An 8,083-nucleotide genomic window follows, 5' to 3' on the forward strand; every position below is an offset into this window, starting at 1 on the left:
CCTTCCTCACATTTCTCAGTCCCGGTTTCTTAGTCCTGCCTCTCTGAAACCAAACGGCGTGATCTTCTCAAGGTCAGGAACGTTCCGCAGCAGAAAGCCAGCTCTGAAAAGGCTCGGTGCTCCCCGACGCCTCCGATGCCGCACCTGGGGAACCAGCAGTGGGGCTGTGGGGAGAGGTGGGGGAGAACGGGGCAAAGGCAGCCCCTTCTCACACAGCCAGTGGTTTCTCACGCCATTTCTGAGCAAAAAAACCCAACGGTCAGGAGAGTAAAGCCAGCAGTGAACACTTCCAGGCTGGGGAGGGGTACGCCGTGCTACCCTTGCGGAGGGCAGGGCGGCGCGTGGCAGCGCTGCCAGCCCACACAGGGGTGTCGGGGGGCTCTTCCTGACTTCTGCAGGCAACCCCCGCCCCGCCGCCTCTCAGAGAGGATGGGCTGGTGGGGAGGGAGGAGAGACCCAGCACCGGGGAGGGCAGCAGGCAGAGCCCGGGCCCCTCCACCCGCGGCCGGCCCGGGGGCAGGCTGGGCGGGAAGCGGCCTCCCTCGCCAGGCGCGACGCCACCACAAGCACGACGCCCGGGCCGGGGCGGGCGTTCACACCGCGGCGACGAAATCCCCCGGAGAACGTGACGGGCCGGTTTGAGGCTTTTTTGTTTTGTTTTGTTTTTTACGGCTGGCAGCCAGGCGAAGGGAGCCGGGAGGGTGCCAAGGGCAGGCGGCCCGTCCGCGGCAGCTCCTGTCAGGAGGGCGCAGGGTGGAGTCTCTTACTCACCTCCCGGAGCCACCTCCAGCTTCGGCGAAACCTGTCGAGCAGTTTCCCCCCGGTGGCAGGGCGGAGGGCAGGAGGGCGGGCGGGAGGAAACGCGCCGCCTCGGAACAGGTTTGTCCTTTTCTACCTGCTGACGTTTGGCCGCCCCAGATGATGGCTGGAAACAAAACCGCCCCGTCAGTGCGAAGGCAGCCTGGAAAAACTGGTCGTGTCAGGGGCGAGGGCTGCATTCCTGGCTGCCGCGGCAGGGGACGGCTCATCCACCGCGAGGTACCCGCGCGGGTATAAAAGGGCCCCGCACGGCGAGCGGCGGCAGAGGGGCGGCCGCGGCGGGGGACCGGCCCGGGCCGTCTCCGAGCTGGGTCTCCTGAGGAGAATGGCTTTTTTTTATTAGTATTCTTTTTAAGACTTTTTTTTTTTTTCTTTCTTTCTTTGTTGGTTGTTTTTTTGTTGTGTTGTTTTGGTTTTTTTTCCCTTTTAAAGAAAGCTTGTTGCTGTCAAGCTTTCAGAGCCCCAGCACAAGGCCAGGGGGACGTTCGCGGGTCGGTGGCCAGGAGTAAGTGTTGGCGCTGAGTGAGGAGCGTGCGGGGAAGGAGGGCGGGAGGGCGGGCGGGGGGCGTCGGGCCGGGCCGGGCGCTCTCCCCGCGGCGCCGGAGCCGCCCGCCAGTCCCGTGTGTTGTTTTTTGTTTTTTTTTTTTCTCGTCCCCAGGTCCGCCGTGGCGAAAGGAAGAGCCAAGCCCGGGCCCAGGAGCGAGCGGGAAGCGTGTGCCCCGCCCCGCTCCCCCCGCGGACCGCGGCTCCTCAGCCTCCTTGGTGCAGTGGTTCTTAACAGTTCAACAGTTCTCTATCATAATTGTGAAATGTTTAGGACCACTTGACCAGCGAGGCCCGGGCATCGGGCCGGCAGCGGCGGACGAGCGAGCCCCCCTGGCGCCGCCGGAGACCTGCAGCGGCGGGGACGGGCCCGGCCCCCGGCCGCAGCCACCCGCCGCAGCGGGGCAGGGGCCGGGCGCGGGGAGCGGTGGGGCCGCACGGTGGGGTGTACGGTGGGGTGCACGGTGGGCCGGGGGGGCCCTGCCCGGCCCGGAGCACCTGGGGCAGGCGGCGAGCGGAGGGGGGGAGGCGGGTGGGGGGCCGGTGTGGCGGGAGGAGCGGGCCGGGCCGCGCCGCAAGACCCGGTGCTTGCCGAGGTTCCCGCTCTGGGGGTGGCAGGAGTAGTGTCAGTGCAAGTACTTTAGGGAAAAAAAAAAAAAAGTTTTGCATGTGCTGTGGGAGCTGAGTTAATATCTTAAAAGGAACAGGTAGGATAAATCCTCCTGCTGCTCCGCTGTGGTCAGCTGGCTCTGTTAGAGGCAGGCTGTTGGCACTTACTGAGTAACCAATTATTCTCTCTTTTATTCCCTTCATACATTAAGATGCACAGATTTAAAAAAAAAAAAACAAAACAAAACCAAAACAAAATCAAGACTGTATTTGGTTCTCCAAGCTGCATTCTTCAGAGGCTTCCCACCTCTCCACTGGTAATATATGTAACATGTATTCAGTGAGAGCACTTTTTTTTTCCTGTGAGTGCACCTTTATTTAGGACAGTGTAGCCTCTATGCTGTGGTGTTTTATACTCTATTGTCCATGGATATACTTATTGCAGGCAGTTAAAGGATTCTCTGGACTTTGTGTCCTACCTTCATCAGAATTACTTTAGTGGGTGTCTGTTTTTAAGACTTGCATTGATGGCCTGGTTTGAAGGTCCGTGGACTTAATCAGTTTGGATGGACCTTAGCTAAAACGCTGGATCTTTCAAAATACAGCTGCAGAATTTTGAGTTTTTAAAAAGAGGAGGAATAAAAAATCTGGAACCAGAAATTCTGCCAACAACTTACTTTTCTCCTAAAAGGGTAGCTCTTTGTAAATGAGAAGTTCTTCCTACCTCATGCTCATTCTTCTCACCCTTACTCCAAATATCAAAAGGAACTAAAATGTGTTATGTTTCTTTTTCTTTTTTTTTTTTTTTAAAGTTACCTCTAAATAAAACAGGCAACAGACTGATTCATAAAATTGAATTTTACTGCTTTAAATTTGACCAAGGAAACTTGGTAAGCCTGTCTATGTGTATGTTTTAAACTTTTAAAAAACAACAAGATGTATATCTGTATTTTCACCATCACTTCTGTGGTATTGTGTTTGCTTCAAAAAATGCCATCTGGCATGAACACAAGGTGCACAAGTATATTTGCAGGTGATTCTGGCCTCACTGAAGTCAAGAAGAGTTCTGACATTGCCTGCAGTTGAACTGTGATCTTCAGAAGAAGAGCTTCCAGGAGAAGCTGCAAATATTTGAAGAGTAGGCAGACCTGATATGTAAAAATGCTTCTTGGGGACAGCCTAGGAAAAGCATGATTTTTACCTACTGCTGTAACTCAGAACAAGTTAGGCAAGGTTAATTACAGCATAATAGGGTTTAATTTAGCTGGGAATGAGGGTATGGTGGCTGCTAGCAGTGTTTCTCAAACTGTGAGGCTGGCCTCCTTAGGCAAGCTTACACAAGCCCAAGGCAAATGGAAAAACAGACTTTGTCTGGGACTTGGCAAAGGTAGAACCCCCACATCTATTAATGATGATTCCTCATTTGCCAAGGCAAAAATTGAAATGCTCTCCCAAGGAAAAGATTAACGACCTGTCCCACTTAAGGGTCTGATGATTCAATACCATTCTGTCTGGGTTCTAATATATGGCACTCATTATCACAGTCTCTGAGCACCTCCCAAATATTTAAAAAGAAATAACACTAGTGTTCTGCACACACAGTTCTCATTAATTTCAGTGGGTGTTGTGAATGTTTAAACACAGCAGAGCAGAGCCCTGAAGAGTTGAAAATAGACTTGCAAAACACACTGTTGGTTAGATCCACAGCTGGCTTGAATCGGCACAACCCTATTAACTTGAGTGGAGTTACACTGATTTACACCAGCTGGGATTTCACCCAGGATTTTTCCCTCCTGCCCCACCTCCAGTTGATAAGTCTGATCCTCTCAGCTGGCTGTATCCAAGCTGTCTGTTGGTTTCGGTGGGAATATGAACTGTACGAAGTGGGGTTTCCTGTTTCTAGGGAATCCTCTTTGCTCTTCTTAATACAGCTCAAGATGATGTAAGTGTTGGGTTTTTTCCTGTGTTTTAAGTACAGTGTGCCCTGAAAAAGTTGGAAAGAAACCTGTCTGACAGGGGTAAGAAAAGAGTTTTGTTTTTTTAAGGATAGTGTCTGTCATTCTGGAAGAGCAAACCTGTGGGGAGGTTCTGCTTACACAAAGACCTTGATGTTCTTATACTGGGTTGTCTGTGTCAAGACAAATCTCTGGTACTGATTTCTTATAGAAACTGATGTTTCATTATAACCTATGGCTGAAATTGGGGAGTATTGCAATGTTATGGGAATGTCTTTTTTGTGTGTTTTATTCTGTGACATTTAAAGGTATGGAATCAGGTTGACTTCTCACCATTGTTTTTCTTCTCTCAGACTGGGTGAACTCCTGATGACAGGCTTCTAGTTTTCATAAGCTGGTAGTAAGCCATGTGATTGAACAAACAAACAAACAAAAATCCCCAACAAATACGCAGTGAAAACCTCTGGGCAAAGAGCCCTTCCTTGTGATATTGTCTAAGCTAAGCAAAAGCCTGAGGGGATGAAGGGAGGAGACTCTTCTGCCAAGCTTAGTAAAATGTTGCCCTGCAGTTGCAGAGCATGTCTTTAGCTCTTACTATTAACATCTCAGACAGTATTCCAGTTTCTTATCACTAGAATCTTGGCCTTTGGATAATTTAATTTTTCTTACTCCCTTTTTAAATGAATAGCAAAGGTATTATGGCTAGACTGGAAGCATAGGTGGATTAAACCTGGTTCTGGACTAACCTTTGGCCTAAGGAGGCGTTTCTCCTTGTCTGCTCTGCCCAAGAACAGGAAGTAGAAGCACATTCCTCCCTCCCTGCCCTTTTCTGTAGGCTGCTTAATGCTTTGGCAGCATCTCGTAGTTTCAGTATACACATGAATACGTTGGGTGGGATGCTGATTGGTCAGAGATTCAGGTGGCAACACCTAGTAAAATATGCATTCAAATCAAATTCACATTTGAATTAAGAAAGGTGTGTTTTGGGTTGCTCTTTGTCATCTACTGAATAACACCCCTCTGCGTAGGAGCAGTCTAGATATTGGTGCTTCTCAGCTATTGAGTAATGCTGTAATCAGGGCATCCTAGACATCCTACTTAGACATCATACTTAGGCTCTTGAAGAAGAGGTAGTTGCATCTCTAGAAGTCCTTAAAAATAACAGTAAAAAGCTGTTTTATGAAAAGCTAATACTAAAAAAAAAAAAAGTAAAATTATTTCTAGGCATCAGTAGTCAACATTCACAGAGGGTTTATGCTTAGCTTCTGGGATGGTACTTGCAATGTTTCTCACAGAATAATTTACTTGCCGAGAGAACAGACGTCCACCACTTCAAGCACTGGAAATTCTTAGGCCTGATCTAACCATTTGCTTTATTGACTTAAGGGGGAGAAGAGGCTCACCCACTGCTGGTCGTTTCCAATCCCACAGACATGCATTAATGGCCGTACTTTCAGCCCGTGTAAATTGGCATATTGTCTTCCATTTCTGCGTAACTATACCAGTTGGCTCCAAATGAAACACAAGCCTTGAAATTATTTCTCCCTGAAAGTGATTTTGTGCTCAAAACCGGGGTTGGAGAATGCAGATAAATTTTGAAAAATGTATTATCCAAATACAGTTAGTTGTTCATATCAGCAGTGATGGCATCCCTTTGAGATAAACGGGGTGACAAAGTCTGTGCTTGATTACAATGAAGGCATGATATTTTTGCTAGCTGATTTGGTTCTAGTTCCCTTCTTTGACAAAAATTTATCTGACAACCTGTGATTTTAGAATTTGCATGACTTTCAATTTCAAGGTGTTCATAGTATCTGGCAACTTATAGTGGTAGCTGACGAGTACTGGCGATCATCCCGCTAAATAGTTTTTGTTCTGTCTGTCTGATACAGAGACCAGTGATTTACATCTGCCTTTATCTTACGTGGCTTCATGTAATCTTTTTGATGTTCTTAGCAGACCCAGCTCTCTGGTAATGGTTTTTACTGGTATCTGGGAAATAGGGAAAGCCTTCTGAAGGCATTAATTCCTACAAGCATAGCTGGCAAATTTATTGTATCTACTGTTTGAGCTTGTTTCTTTCCCTCCTTTTTAGTGACAAATTTGGGTCCCAGGGGTGGGGGTGTAGCAGTATTTGAAGCTGGAGTAGTGTTCTGCCAATTTACTTTTTATTGGGCTGTTGGATATGATTGTCCTGAAAAACCGTAAATACCTAGTTGCCCAAACTAACTTTATAGTTAGTGCAGACAAATGGCCATTTTCAGGTGTGATTCATCTCATGATCTTAAACTGGATGGCTCAAGTAAGTGAGACCCATTCTATCTTAAAAGTACCTATTTCTCTTAGTTTGCTAGAAAGTAGGGCAGTGTCACTAAATCAGCCACGAGACACATTGTGGACTATGGTGACTTGAACTCCCTTGTGAGTCTTCCTGCAGTCTTAGTCCAATACAAACCCTCTAGTTATACATAGCTGCTGTGCTCCGTTGCTTAGATCTGTGTTGTTCCTCAGCTGCTAGGTTTATGTGAATCACCTTTTTTCTTGCTTCCTGAAGTGCAGCAGGAAGCAATTTTTAGAACAACGAGCACTAAAATTAGAAATAACTCAGTGACACTTTTATAGTAGCCGCATGCAGGAGTACTTGTTCCGTAGTAGTTTAACCTTCACAGTATCATAAAACAGCTGTAGAGCTGTTTTTGGTGTCAAGATGAAATAAATTTAAAATAATGTTTAGTTACCACATTTCGTGAGTGTTACACTGAGCTATTTTTGCTGGTAGCTTTTTTCCTGACTCCTTAAGAAACCAACTGGGAGAACTGGCCTCAAACCAAAAGCCCAAACTGTTTTTTTGGGTGTGGGGTTTTGTTTGGTTATTTTTTTTCCTTGGAACATCGTGCATAGTTGATCAGGATTAATACCTTAAGTAGTATACTGGCCCTTTTTTCATTTAGGCAGTTTTAATCTGTTCTAGCGAATGTCATCTTTTCTGGGTCTTGCAGCATAGCCAACTTTATGAACCTGTTTGGTGTTGATAATTCATTAATTGCTCTGGAATTTTCATCCAGAGTACCTGTTAGCTGATTTTGTTCCTTGTTGGCTTGTTTTGTTAGATATTTTGTGCGCCAAAGGCTCCAGCTTCAGGATTCCTGTGATTTAAGGATAACTGAGAATCTTTATTTAAGACAGTTCTTAGCTCTCATTGTGGCAGAAGGGTTTGAAATAGTAATCTGACGACACAGAAATGCTCAGAAACTGGTAAACAAATGGAATCAAAGCCATTTTTACTCTCGTGATTTTTGTTGTAGGGTGGGGATGAATGATTCATTATGTCCTCATTTTTTTCTTCATTTTCATAATGCTTGTAATTGACAATATTGCATTGCAATAAGCCTCTAAAGATGTTCTCTATTAATATTATGACATCCAAACAGAAAGCCAAATCTTTTCTCTTTCACATGGACTTAAAACCAGGAAAACACCAGGTTTTTGTGTACACTGATGGAACAGAATAAACAAACAGAAAATACTAAAACTGCTGCAGTGATCTGTGCACTTGTCATTTCAGGTAAAACCAGTGATTCCCGATCCCAGATGCTGTCTGGCCCAACCGGTGTTTTGCTCTTCTTATTACCAGGTCAGAAGACTTGTGAAGCTCAATTGGTGCATGGAAAAATTTACTTTTGGTGGGCTGTTGAGAAGGTTCCCTTGATGCTTCTGTTGCCTGGTGGGGCAGAATTCATAAGCACGTTGCTCCAGGCAAGGGAGGATCTGGAGTATGAAGAAGTGGCTCTTTGCACCATAGCCTTTCTCTTTGCAGTGTCTTGTGCTTCCTCCTGATTTTTTCTTCTCAGAATAAGCACCTTCCTGTAGAGCATGTTGACTTTTGTGGATCATGTTCCTGGGCACCTTAATCCCCCCCATGAATGAATGGGATCTAAAAGGTGATTTAGAATTAGAAGGAGAAAGTCTGACAGGATTTTTATTCCAACTTGATCCTTCCACTCTCATTGCAGCCTGTGTTAAAACTTGCCTTATCAGGCCATGCTTACTCTGCCACATTCACTCAGCAGAGTTGTGCAGGTTTATTTGGGGACCACTGTTGGCTTCATACCTCAACAGCATGTTGCCAAATAGTAAAGCTCAAAGTGGTGGCATCC

The sequence above is a fragment of the Athene noctua genome, chromosome 6 (genome assembly GCF_965140245.1).
Source record: "Athene noctua chromosome 6, bAthNoc1.hap1.1, whole genome shotgun sequence".
Lineage (NCBI taxonomy): Eukaryota > Metazoa > Chordata > Aves > Strigiformes > Strigidae > Athene > Athene noctua.